Source organism: Lissotriton vulgaris, chromosome 1_2 (assembly GCF_964263255.1).
Source record: "Lissotriton vulgaris chromosome 1_2, aLisVul1.2, whole genome shotgun sequence".
NCBI lineage: Eukaryota > Metazoa > Chordata > Amphibia > Caudata > Salamandridae > Lissotriton > Lissotriton vulgaris.
Genome location: NC_141686.1, coordinates 355,737,602 through 355,750,309, shown reverse-complemented (window position 1 = coordinate 355,750,309; position 12,708 = coordinate 355,737,602). Strand labels below are relative to the sequence as shown.

The window sequence follows — 12,708 nt, the reverse complement described above, 5'->3', positions numbered from 1 at the left end:
AGGCAGGCAGAGGTTGTAGACCGGGTGTTGGTCCTTCTGCGCGAACTTGTGGTGGCAGTTTTTGCAGAATTTAAATGGAGTCTTGTACATCCCTGCGCTCAGGGTGTATGCGCATTCCTCCAAGGACGTCGAAGATCTCGATTTTCTTCGTCGTCTCCTCTCTGATGGTCTTCTACTCCCAATCTTTTCCTGTCTTTACCGTCGAATAGTAGTTGTATTTTCTCCTTTTTTCCTCCAAAACTTCTGGAGCTTCACGCGACGATCCAGACCCAACGGCGGAAAAAAGAATCTGAAGATGGCGCCCAAGGGTGGTAGCTTCCGTCGGAAGCATGCCGACGTCACCGAAGGTACACCAGAAGGTGGGACGTCGACTCCCACCTGGGCTACAAAAAAAAAGAGAAAAAAAGACTACAATTCCGGACCCAACCACCAGATTGCGGAATATGCACAGCATAGTGAATCCAGAAAGATTCACGCTGCAAAACCCAGTTCGACCCCCGCTCCCCACCCGCGAGTGTTGCGAGCTACGACCGCACTGACGGTTGTTGAGAATGGCGCTGAGATGTCTGGCCTCTCTGCACCAGAAAGACATCTTCCTGCTGCTTTTAAATTGGCTTTGAGAAGAGCAGTAGCAGTTTTCGTGAGGCCCGCTAGCATTCCGTTGATGTTATTGAGGTGTTAGTTTGTATTGCAGTCCTGCACTCACAATGTCTGACTGGACGGCTGACTGAGCCCTGGAGTTTTCTGAGTGAATTATTTGCAGGCCCCTCTTAAATCCACCCTCCTTACCCATCTTACTCATGTGTGTATAGAATCATATCTTGAATTAAGTGCTTAAATTTTTTTTAATTATGGTGCAGTGGCAAAATTGTAAAGATGGCCCCAGGCCAGAAAGTATTCTCACTGTTTGTTGTGTCACATTTGAGCCTTTAGGCATGTTAAAATGGGCTTTGTAAACAAAAAAGACCAAACTCACTTTTATGCTTAAGTTGGCCGTCCCTGGGTTATGATTGGTCCACTGTGTTAATGATCCTAGGTCCATCTTCTGACAAGGCTGGACTCTTGCACCTGGTCAGTGGTGCAGCTTCTAGTAGCCACATGGCAGGTGTGATGCAACCCGGCTAGACCTTGCGTCTTACTCGGCAGCTTTTATCGTGGCCCAGGAAGTTCATTAGTCTAATAGGAGGATCAGAATTCTTAAAGATTGAGATATAAGTAATAAGAAAATCCCTGCCTTTGGCTCTCCTGGAGAAGAGTGGGTAATAGATCAGCTTGTGTGTAATTCAATACAAATTTATATCATTAAAGTTGCGTACGTTGATCTAAAACTTGCTTATTCCTCTCGGATCAAATTAATATTGCACCATCTTAAACAGCTTGCAGGCAAATGTAGGCAAAGGCTTTTGATGCTACATGGAGCAGAGGCAATCTAACTTACTTAATACTAGATTTAGTATGTCAATTGTGAAAAGATTAATTTAACATTTCGGCATTGGTACTTGGCCCTCTGTGTGTCATTGTTGTTTTTTGTTACTATGGACTTTGATTTAACTTCCCACATGTGTGTGTCGAAAGCCTTACTGCGACACATTTGAGAGATTTTACTTGTACATAACCTTTGCAGTGCTGGCCACGTTTATCAGCAACTTAGCTCAGTGAAAGGAGGCTCCTGCTGCACAGATATGTGCATATATAGGAGGTCTCTCTATGCAGATACATCAAATGGATAAAGTGTCTTATGCAGTACGCTGTATTCAATTTTACGTCATAGACTGAATCCTTGTAAAAAATATTGGTGGGTTCGTGCATTTGTAGTTGTGGAGACCCGTGCAAAACCTGAATCAGGTTACAAGTTCCAAACGTCACAGCATCACCAAAGACTTGCATGTACTAAATTAAAACACAGTCCCTTAAACATCGCAAACGTCACACGAACTGGTACTTGGGGGTCATATAAAACTTTCCTAAAACTCGTTGCTCCTGATTGGTTAGGAAGGCCGTTTTGAAGTGGTAGTTGGCAGTAAAACATGGCCAGGTGTTCCTCAGGCATGCCAATTGGTCTTACCTGCAGTCAATAGACATGTCAGCTTCCTCCCTGCCTGTTTCATCACCATGGCTACCTGATTGACATGAGTGTGTGGCCAACTGATCCCCACTATCACGTGAGGTGAGCTGCCATGGCAGCCATTACCAGTATGGCCATTATGTTTTCAGTGCGACGGGATGTGCAGGTGATATTTAGATGATTTGTGTTTGGTTTCACATGACTTACACATTTGCTTCACTGTTTGCGACCTCGTTCTTGCGAAACGTGGAGGCCGTAGCAGCATGCACTTTTTTTAATGTGCTGTTATACATTTTGGTAACATTGCAGAGTTTTGCGTATTTAAAGTCCACATAATTAACAGCATGGACCATGTTGCATAGTACATAGGTTGTGTTACAAACCCTGATGTGAGGGCTTGCATTGCATTTGGAATGAAACAAGGCCATCATCCTTTTCCTATTCCTGTTCAGGAAATGCTGTATATTTATTGGGCAAAATGTGCCTGATTTGAGCCTCCTTCCCTGTCTTTGTTGCTTCTTCTTTCCCTTTCTTCCCCCCTCCTTTTTTTAGGGCTCGTACTGCGATGCAATCGCGAAGTTATTGTCGCTGTGGAGCCCTATTGTAATCAGTTTAGCTTTCAAGGAGTTCAAAGGGAGACAAGAGACTGTCACGCGCAGCCTGCCGGAATCGGATCAGGTCGCGCGCATAAACACGCGCTCCGATTCCGGCAGGCTGATCCTCGTCACAATGGAACGCGCACGTAGACAGACACACACGCGGGCACACACACACACACACACACACACACACAGACACACAGACACACGAGCACACGCACGCCACCACCCTCCCTTACCGGCGCGCGCTCACACACACACACACACACACACAGAAAGTGACGATCTTACCTTGCGCATCCCACCAGAAGACAGAGAAACCGGATGTTTTGATATTCACCTGTCACTTGCAAAAAACCCATATCCCTCTGTCTCGAGCGCTGTTGTTGGCAGCCTATTGTACCTATTGTATATAGGCATGGCCCGAGCACAGAAAATGCACCACTTATCCCCTGCCAAACCAAGTTAACCTGTCATTGCGCATGTGCAGTACAGACCCGGCGCAGGCGCACTCCTGCCAATTGCTGTTCGATGGTCAAAATAAGAGTCTGGCCCGGCAGGGAACAGGTAAGAAGCAGCCAGAAGGAGGGGGAACATCGGGGTGGCTCAGGGGAGGGGCAGCGCATTAGAGGAAGGGCAGTCAACACTCGTGGCTGGCCGTGCACGGGCAACGCTTGGGGCTTACGGCATCTAGCGCGAGTCAGAGCACCGAAGAAGCCGAGACTGCTGCGCCCTTCGCTGCAGGGAGAGGACATGGGGGTCCCGGGGAGGCTGCACGCGCTGCATGGTGGGAAGAAACATAGCTCCAAAAGCCTGCACTCCTGAGGTGGTTGCAAAAGCAGAGTAGTGCTGCCCTCTTCAGAAAATCGGCATTGCCCTTGTCGGACGGTACTTGATGACTGTCACTGATTGTTTACGTTCCGTGGTATCATTATTATACGATTGCCTTTCTCCACCCTCAAAAGTCTTTCAACCATTTTTCTTGCTAAGGAAAATGAACTATTCTCGTGTGCCTGCTCGGATGATTCTCGCTAGGAAGCTTCCAGGAGTAGCCGCGCACTTTACAAAACACTTTTAATCATTCATGTTTTGGAATATTGCGGTTACAGAGCTTATGTCAGCCCTGGAGTTTATGTTTTCCTTGAAAGGTTGCATGACGACTTCCTTAACTTAGCAACACTATTATCCCAAAAGGGGCGAACATGTATTTTTTGCATATTATATAACCAACGCCTCTAAGCCATCAGGGGTGTTTATTAGTAGTTGATTGCTCGCTTCTTTATGTTTATATTATAAAAGTACTCTTTATTGGAGAGCAACGGCATCTGTTAACTTTCTTTGTGAAGTTTACCTCAGCATAACTTTCACCCATTTTTCCTGAATTCCCAATACCTCAACATTAACTCCATGTTACCCTAGCAACCTAAACATCCATGCACATTGCAGCCGCACAGCAGTCAATCCACCAGGCACGTTCAGCTTACAGTGAATCCTATCCAGACTTCTTAACTGCATAAACAAAACCAACGAGAACCTCGGCTCCATACTGCCTCCCCGCTCTCATTTTTAGGTTGAGTCTCGGCGGCGCATGCGCTGTGCGAGGCATGCAGTATTGGAGTATGGCTTTGAAGCCCCGCACGCTCTCTGGCCATATTTGTAATTGGCTTGTGCCATTGTCCTTTGTAAATAATGGCTTCCAATTTGTTATTAGGCTTGTTAGGCCCTTCTTTGTACCGCCTTGTCTGCATTTGTTACCTCCCATAACGACTGGACCTTTTTACTTGTCTTTTTACACGGTCTGCTTTATCTTGGCTGTGAGAACTTTTTTGTTTATTGATTTGCCCCATGCCACCCACTACGTCTCAGCACACCGCCCACTTTTATTTTATTTATTAATGGCGGTCCGCTGTAACTATACCAGCCGCGTTTTTTATTTATTATAGCTTTTAGTATAGCGGCCGCGCATACTTATTTTTTTGTTTACTAGCACCCATGCGGCGCTTTCACATTCATGGAGGTCACGCCCCTTTCTTTAGACAAGCGGCATCTAAAGAAAGGGGCACAGCGCTATTAAAGAGTACATGGAGTCCATTTTACAGAAAGAGCAGATATCCTGGGGTCCTGAATAGCAGGATCCCAGGCCAAATAAGTCGAAAACCAGCTAAACACTAAGCAAAAAGTTGGGGGTAACCATAGTCAGATATCCACCTTCCTACAATCTGCACCGCCAGCACAGGGGCGAGGAGATAGAAAAAAATCTTATGAATGCGCTGGGGAGTGTAATACCATTGGGTCATTAATTTATAGGCATTTTCCCGCTGTGGGATGCTACGGTATACTTTGGGGATGTCCAGCCATAGCCTATGCCATTGCGCAGGGGTAATGTCCGTGTCCGACAGCGCCTTCCATCTGTCCTGGTAAGGGTGGGAAGCCGGCGTTTGCGGGTGCTGGAGGATCTGGTAAATTCGAGACACCAGCCCTTTTGATTCGATGGGGGTGGCGGGCCAGCCGCTCGAAGGGGGTGAAGGCGCGCGTGGCTGACTGGTACATTGCGTCTGCAGTCACCCAGTGTCGCAGCTGGGTATACTGTAGCTGGACACGTGAACTCTTCTCTACATTAAGCGAAGGACTTTAGTTTGCCCTCCTCTAATAAGTCTGTAACCACCCTTCAGTCCCCCTGCGTCCACTTGGCAAAGGCTCGCGTTTGGTGTGCCGGTGGAAAAGATGGGTTCCCCTCTATCGGGGTGTGCGGCGAGGGAAAGGTCGTGAGGCCTCTGCCCACAGCCACCTTGTCCCAGATGTCAAGCACCAACCTCGTAGGGACCGCCAGGTAGGCACTCGAGGAACGCGCCGCCCGATGGTGCCAGACTAGGTCCCAAATGGTTCACCCCGTCACGGCCCAGTCCATGTGGAGCCATCCCTTTTCACTCTCTGTCACTCCCAACTCCACCACAAATCAGAGATACGAGGCCCAGTAGTAGTCCAATAAATCGGGGCATGCTAGTCCCCCTTCCCCCACCCCCACCCCCGACCCCCCCTGTCCCGCGGTGTCATTAACAATTTCTGGGAGAATCAAGGCCTCTTACCGCCCCAAATGAAGGTCGCGAATGTAGCGGAGCGGGATGGGCGTGGGGAGACACTGAAATAGGTACAGGATTTTAGGGAGGATTGACATTTTGACAGCGTTGAGCCTGCCCAGCCATGTCAGCACTAGGGGCTTCCACTGCCGCAGTTCCTCCAGGACTGACTGCCGACACTCCCGCCAGTTTACTTGCGTCCACGTGTCCAGGATAGGAGTTATCTGCAATCCGAGGTAACGGAGGCCTTGGGTGGCCCACTGGTATGGCGACAACTGGTGGGGGCTGTCTGCCTCCGGAATGGTAATGTTAAGGGCCCAAGATTTATTAATCTTAAGGCCGGAGGCCCGCTTGAAAAGGGTCAGCGCAGAGTGGAGTGCCGGCAGAGACTCACCGGAGCGGGTGAGGGTGAGGAGATCAGCAAACAGCGCCACCTTGCTCTCGCAGCCCCCCATGGGAACTTCGTGGTCGGTCAGGTTTCCTTGGTAGTCATGGTCGTAGTGTGTTTCTGTCAGCAGTGGGTGAGTCACTCTGTACGATTTGCGTTGGCTCAGATCGCACCGCCTGCCACCAATGTTAGAAAGGCGATCTTAGTGGGGAGGCAGAGGCTATCTGGCCGACCACCCCGAGACCCACCTCTCCTTATGGAACTGGCCAAGCGTTGTCAAGAGGTCTCCTGGCGAATTTCCTCTCCCAGGATCGTACAGGCGAGCAATCACACCACTACAGAAGGACACCACACAAGGATAGATTCTTAACGTCTTTATGGGTAATCAAGACAGGTTATCTCAGTGATATATGTACAAAGGGATCGAGGGATCCTTAAGGTCTCAGAAACTGTGGGAAGGGGGTAGCGGGACAGCCTAGTACCAGCCTGGTACAGGGATACCCTGCGCTCAGCTCTCAATCCTCGAGCTGGGGGGTTCCTCGGGGTCGGGCCGCGGCAGCGCCAGCAAGGCTCCGAGGATAGTTCAGCGAGGTCGAGCCGCGGCAGCGCCAGCAGGGCTCCGAAGACGGTTTCAGCGAGGTCGGGCCGCGGCAGCGCCAGCAGGGCTCCGAAGATGGTTTCAGCGAGGTCGGGCCGCGGCAGCGCCAGCAGGGCTCCGAAGATGGTTTCAGCGAGGTCGGGCCGCGGCAGCGCTAGCAGGGCTCCGAAGATGGGTTCAAGGTTCCGTAGTGAGTTCGTCTCAGGGTCAGCCGCGGTTCAACCTGCAGGGCTCTCGACTCCAGGATACAACTCCCGACCCATTCCAGAGCTGCCCCAGATATAGATCTGGAGTCCTTTGAAGTCTGGACCCTCGCACCTGGGGGTCAGAGGGGCTGGGATGAGAGTGTCCAAACACCCAGCAGGAGGGTGGAGCCAGCGCCCAGGGAGGCCGGAGGGCGATCGAAACCAGGCATCCGTGGACAGCTGGAGGGCCATCGAAACTCTCCTCCTCCTTGATGTGTCAAGTGGCCGTTTTACCACCTGGTCGGATCTTGGTGCCTCGATGTCGAGTCTTCGCTGGGGCTGCGGCCAAGGTCGGGTCGAGGCCACGGGGCCCGAACGTGGAAGGCCCAAGATGGAGTCGGGCCCTGAGAGGGTGGCCCGGGATAGTGGTCGGACCAGCAGCGTGGGTCGAGTAGGGGTTGCCATGTTCTGGAAGGGGAGAGCCGGGGGTCGCCATGAGTGGTGGCTCTCGTGAAGGTTGGAGGGGGTAGCTTCAGGCCAGAGGACAGGGGTCGATGTTGTCCAGGGCCCGCCATGCGGGGGGAGTGGGACCAAGCCACGAGGCCGGGTCCAACACAAATGTTCTTCTTACTTTTACCCTTTTGTACCAGTTTGTGTGGCTGTCCATGAGGAAGGGGCGTTCTGGCCCCGAAACGCGTCGGACCTTTGTCATTTTTTAATGGAAAGAGGCTGTGAAGTTGATCGGGAGGTGCAGGGAGGGCCGTGGTGAGCCTTTCCGAAAGCGCAAAAACGCATTGCTTATTGAATATATATATATATATATATATATATATATATATATATAATATATATTCCTGCTTCTGAAATTCCTTCACAATCCAATGCGAATAAGAGACAGCACTCATAGGGGGGTTATCCAAGCCAACATATCTTTATTTGGCCAACCAGCACGGACTTGACGCGTTTCGGCGCTGAGCCTTTGTCAATTGACAAAGGCTCAGCGCCGAAACGAGTCGCGTGAGGTCCCGGTCCCACGGGAGGTCGAGGGACAGGTCGCGGGGACGGAGCCGTCACAGCTCCGGGAGTCGGCACCACTCCTCCGGGTCCAAGTCGTCAGCTAAGATACACAAGAAGTCGAAGAGGCACCATCGCTCTTCTGACTCACTCACTCCCCCCCCCCCCCGACGCTCGCGCGATGCAGCCGGGGGTTCGGGTGACCCCGCCCACGCGGCTCCTCTGGAGTCGCGTCCGGACCCATACCCTCCGGTCCGTGGGCTGAAGGCGACGCCGGAGGAGATTGAGCGCTTCCTCATGGCCATGAGGTCCCTTTCTCCTCCGACGGGCTCCGCGGCGCCTTCGGGCCCAGCAGACCCGTCTGGGGGCCCTAGTGGGTCAGGGGCTTCGACCCCCGACGCCGTCGGGTGCTTCGCCGCCGGCGCCTTCGGGTCCAGCGCCGCAGGGCCCCACGATCCCGACACCGCCGGTGCCCTCGGCCCCGGCGCCGCAGGGAACAGCGGCACCGGTGCCGCGGGACGCGGCTGGGACTTCCTCGGGCTCTGGATCGTCTCCAGTGGACCGTACGACCCCCCTAGCGTCGGTACGTCCGGTGTCACCTCCGGTGCCGCCCCCGATGCCTCCTTTGCTTCAGGTCCGATGTCGGGGCGGCGCCTCTCGGCGCCGCACCCGACGCCGTTTGGTGATTTTTACTTCTATGAACCGACCTCATTCAATTACAATCCTGAATCTCAGGAGATGGGTGATGAGGAGGATTGGGAGGGGTCTGAGGACCCTCTGACCAAGGAGTGTCAGTCTCATGAGGACTGGGCAGGAGACCTTGGGGAGGCCTGTGGCCTGGACACCTCTCCAGACACTGGTTTTGTCTCTCCTCCTACCGTGGCTTCGGAGGAGGGGGCTACCTATAGTGTGGTGTTGACGAGGGCTGCCAAAGCCTTGGGCTTTGAGCTCCCCGTCGCAACCGTGAGGACTAATCTCCTCACAGAGGTCCTTAAACCGCGGTCATGCTCGGCTGAGCCTCTGCTGCCTTTTAATGAGGCCTTGACCGACGTTCTTTTGGGCACTTGGTCCAGGCCCGCTACGGGTTCGCCCGTAGATAGGAACGTGGCCAGACGCCACCGCCCGGCTCCGGGCGACCCATGTTTCGTGAGAGTCTGGTCGTCCAGGCCTCCAATTCCCAGACCGCATTTCCGTCGGCTCCGCCCGACAGGGAATCCAAAAGGTCTGAGAATTATGGTAAAAAGATATTCTCCTCCCTTAGTTTGGGACTGCGGTCTTCCAACACTGCATGCCTCTTGGGCTGCTACACCCACTCTCTGTGGGAGGCGGAGGTGCTGCCAGAGTGCCCGTTGGAGGTACGGGCCAAACTCGGCCAAGCCCTTGTGGAGGGCCGAGAGGCAGCCAGATATTCGATCAGGTGTGGGCTGGATACCACCGACTCGCTAGGCAGAGCGATGGCTACGACGGTGGCAGTGAGACGCCACGCCTGGCTGAGATCCGCCAATTTTTCGGCAGATGTCCAGAACACTCTAATGGACATGCCGTTCGATGGCCGTCACCTCTTTGGCGACAAAGCGGACCACGCGCTTGAGCGCTTTAAGGACTCCAGGGCTACGCCCAAGTCCTTGGGCCTCTCGGCCCCGCGCCAGCAAACGGGTTCCTTTCGCTCCTTTCGTGGCCAAGGAAGGGGTGTCCCAACAAGTGCTGCCAGCCACTCGCCGCAGGCTAACACCCAGCGCGGCGGGCGTGGAAACCGCCGCGGAGGCGGTCGGGGAAACAGGCGTGGTCAGTCCACACCTTCCCCCGCAGCATCCGCCTCTAAACCCTCCTAGTCCGTGCTTTTCGGCCCATGTGACGCCAGTGGGAGGCAGGGTTCGCCATCACCACTCTCACTGGCGCACTGTCACTTCGGACAGGTGGGTGCTGCAGATCGTCCGGAGGGGCTACTCCCTCCCCTTCGAGACGAACCCTCAAGCCATGCCACCGCAACACCACCGCGTATCGGGGGATCACTTGCGGCTCCTGCAGGAGGAAGTTTCGGCCCTCTTGGCTAAGGGGGCCATCGAGCACGTTCCTGGGCCAGAAGTAGGACGTGGTTGCTACTCCCACTACTTTCTGGTACCCAAGAAGGTAAAAGGGGGCCTACACCCTGCTTGGATCTGAGGAACGTCAACGGCTTCCTCTGGAAGGAGAAGTTCAAAATGCTGACTCTGGCTCAGGTCTTAGCTTCCCTAGACCCAGGAGACTGGATGTAGCGTTGGACTTGCAGGACGCGTATATCCACATCCCCGTCCTGACGGCCCACCGGCGTTACCTGCGGTTCACGGTAGGCTACGAGCACTTTCAGTTTACCGTGCTCCCCTTCGGCCTTACCAGCGCCCCACGGGTGTTCACGAAGGAGATGGCGGTGGTCGCAGCTCATCTGCGCAGGTTGGGGGTCTCAGTCTTCCCCTACCTCGACGACTGGTTGTTGAAGGCGGGCTCGCCCCAGACAGTCGTCAGCCACCTCCAGACTACGGCGGATCTCCTGCACCAGCTGAGATTTTCCATCAATGTGCCGAAGTCGCACCTGTGCCCCTCTCAGAAGCTCCTTTTCATCGGAGCGGTTCTCGACTCGGCGCAGTTTCGGGTTTACCGGCCCGAACAGCGGGTTCGGGATATACAGGCTCTGATTCCAATCTTCCGGCCTTTATCCCGAGTTTCGGTAGGGTTGACGCTGCGGCTTCTGGGGCTGATGGCCTCCTGCATCCTTCTGATGCATCACGCACGGTGGCGGATGCGGGCTCTGCAGTGGGACCTGAAGTTTCAGTGGGCCCAGCATCAGGGCAACCTGTCCGACCATGTCCTGATCTCGGAGGGCACTGCGAGACAGCTGCAGTGGTGGCTCACGGACCACGATTGGGTCAACGGCAGATCCCTCTCCCTTCCCCAACCGGAGCACGTGGTTGTCACTGACAAGTCCCTCCAGGGCTGGGGAGGCCACATGGGAGAGGCGGAGATCAGAGGCCTCTGGTCTCCGGCGGAGTCCCGGCTCCATATCAACCTTTTGGAGCTGTGGGCGATCCGTCTAGCACTGAAGGCATTCCTCCCGTCTGTCCGAGGGAGTGTAGTGCAGGATTTAAAGGACAACACCACCGCCATGTGGTACTGCAACAAACAAGGCGGGGTGGGGTCGTGGATCCTCTGCCAGGAGGCTCTGCGCCTCTGGCAATGGCTGGAACATCAGGGCGTGACTCTGATGGTTCAACACCGGCAGGTTCTCTGAACGCCAGGGCGGACTAACTCAGCCGCCGGTGCATGCTGGATCACGAATGGCGTCTGAACTCAGACAAGGCGCAAGGACTCTTTCAGCAGTGGGGAGAGCCCTGGTTAGATCTATTCGCCACCGAAGAGAACGCGCAATGTCACCAGTTCTGCGCGTTGGAATTTCCAAGGCGGCACTCGCTCGGAGACGCTTTTCGCCGCGAGTGGAGCTGCGGTCTGTTGTACGCCTTTTCGCCTATACCACTTCTGCCCAGAGTGCTGAAGAAGATCAAGCGCGACCGGGCACAAGTCATCCTTGTGGCTCCGGACTGGGCACAAAGGTACTGGTATCCCGAGCTACTCAGTATGTCAGTCGATCCCCCAGTCGTCTGCCTCTTCAGGAGGACCTTCTGTCGCAGCAGCAGGGGACGGTCCTCCACCCGAACCTGTCCAGTCTCCACCTCCATGCTTGGAGATTGAGCGGCGACAGTTGAGGCCATTTGACTTGCCTCCTGAAGTCTGTACCATCATTCCGGCAGCCAGGCGTCCCTCCACAAAGTCGGTATACGCCTGCAGGTGGAATAGATTTGTAGCATGGTGCACAGCAAAGGCTGTGGATCCCCTCAATGCCCCTCTTTCTGAGGTTCTCCTCTTTCTTCTCTCTCTTGCCCAGCAGGGCTCTGCTCTGGGCACTGTCAAGGGCTAACTTTCAGCTCTTTCAGCCTTTCTGAGGCTGCCTGACCAACCTTCTTTGTTCAAGTCCCCTATCGTTAATCGATTCCTGAAGGGCATCACTCATACGTTCCCTCCTGTTCCCTTCGTGATGCCTCAGTGGGACTTGAACCTGGTTCTTACGTTTCGGATGTGCGCTCCCTTTGAGCCACTTCACAACTGTCCTCTTCGCCTTCTTTCTTTGAAGACTGCCTTCCTGGTAGCCATCACCTCTGCCAGGAGAGTGAGTGAGCTCCAGGCTCTATCTTGTAAGCCTCTTTTCCTTTCAGTCCATCCGGACAAGGTTGTGTTATGAACGAGGCCCTCCTTCCTACCCAAGGTAGTCACGGCCTTCCACATTGGGCAATCCATCACCTTGCCCACCTTCTTTCCGCCTCCGCACCCCTCGAGAGAGAGGAGGAGAGGCTCCACCGTCTGGACCCAAAACGTGCGCTCTCATTTTATTTGAATCGCACACAACAGTTCCGGGTGGATGATCAACTGTTTGTTGGATACGCGGGCGCTAAGAAAGGGAAAGCGGTGCACAAGCGGACCATCTCCCGGTGGATTATCTTGTGCATCCAGGCGTGTTATTCCTTGGCTAAGAAGGCCCCTGTTGGGCTGAGGGCTCATTCCACTCGAGCCACAGCCACCACAACTGCCTTGTGCCGAGGTGTGCCCTTGCAGGACATTTGCCAGGCGGCTACGTGGGTCTCGCTGCACACGTTTGCAAGACACAATTGCCAGGACAGTCAAGTCCGGAGGGATGGCTACTTTGGCCGTTCCGTCCTCCAGGACTTTCTGGTGTGATTATTGGTTCGCAGATCC

General features: G+C 54.1%; 1 pseudogene across 1 annotated transcript in view; it reads left to right on the top strand.

Annotated features, from left to right (window-relative positions):
• Positions 1 to 12,708, top strand: part of LOC147736812 (uncharacterized) — a 116,897-nt pseudogene that overhangs the window by 81,809 nt on the left and 22,380 nt on the right. The window lies entirely within an intron of this gene.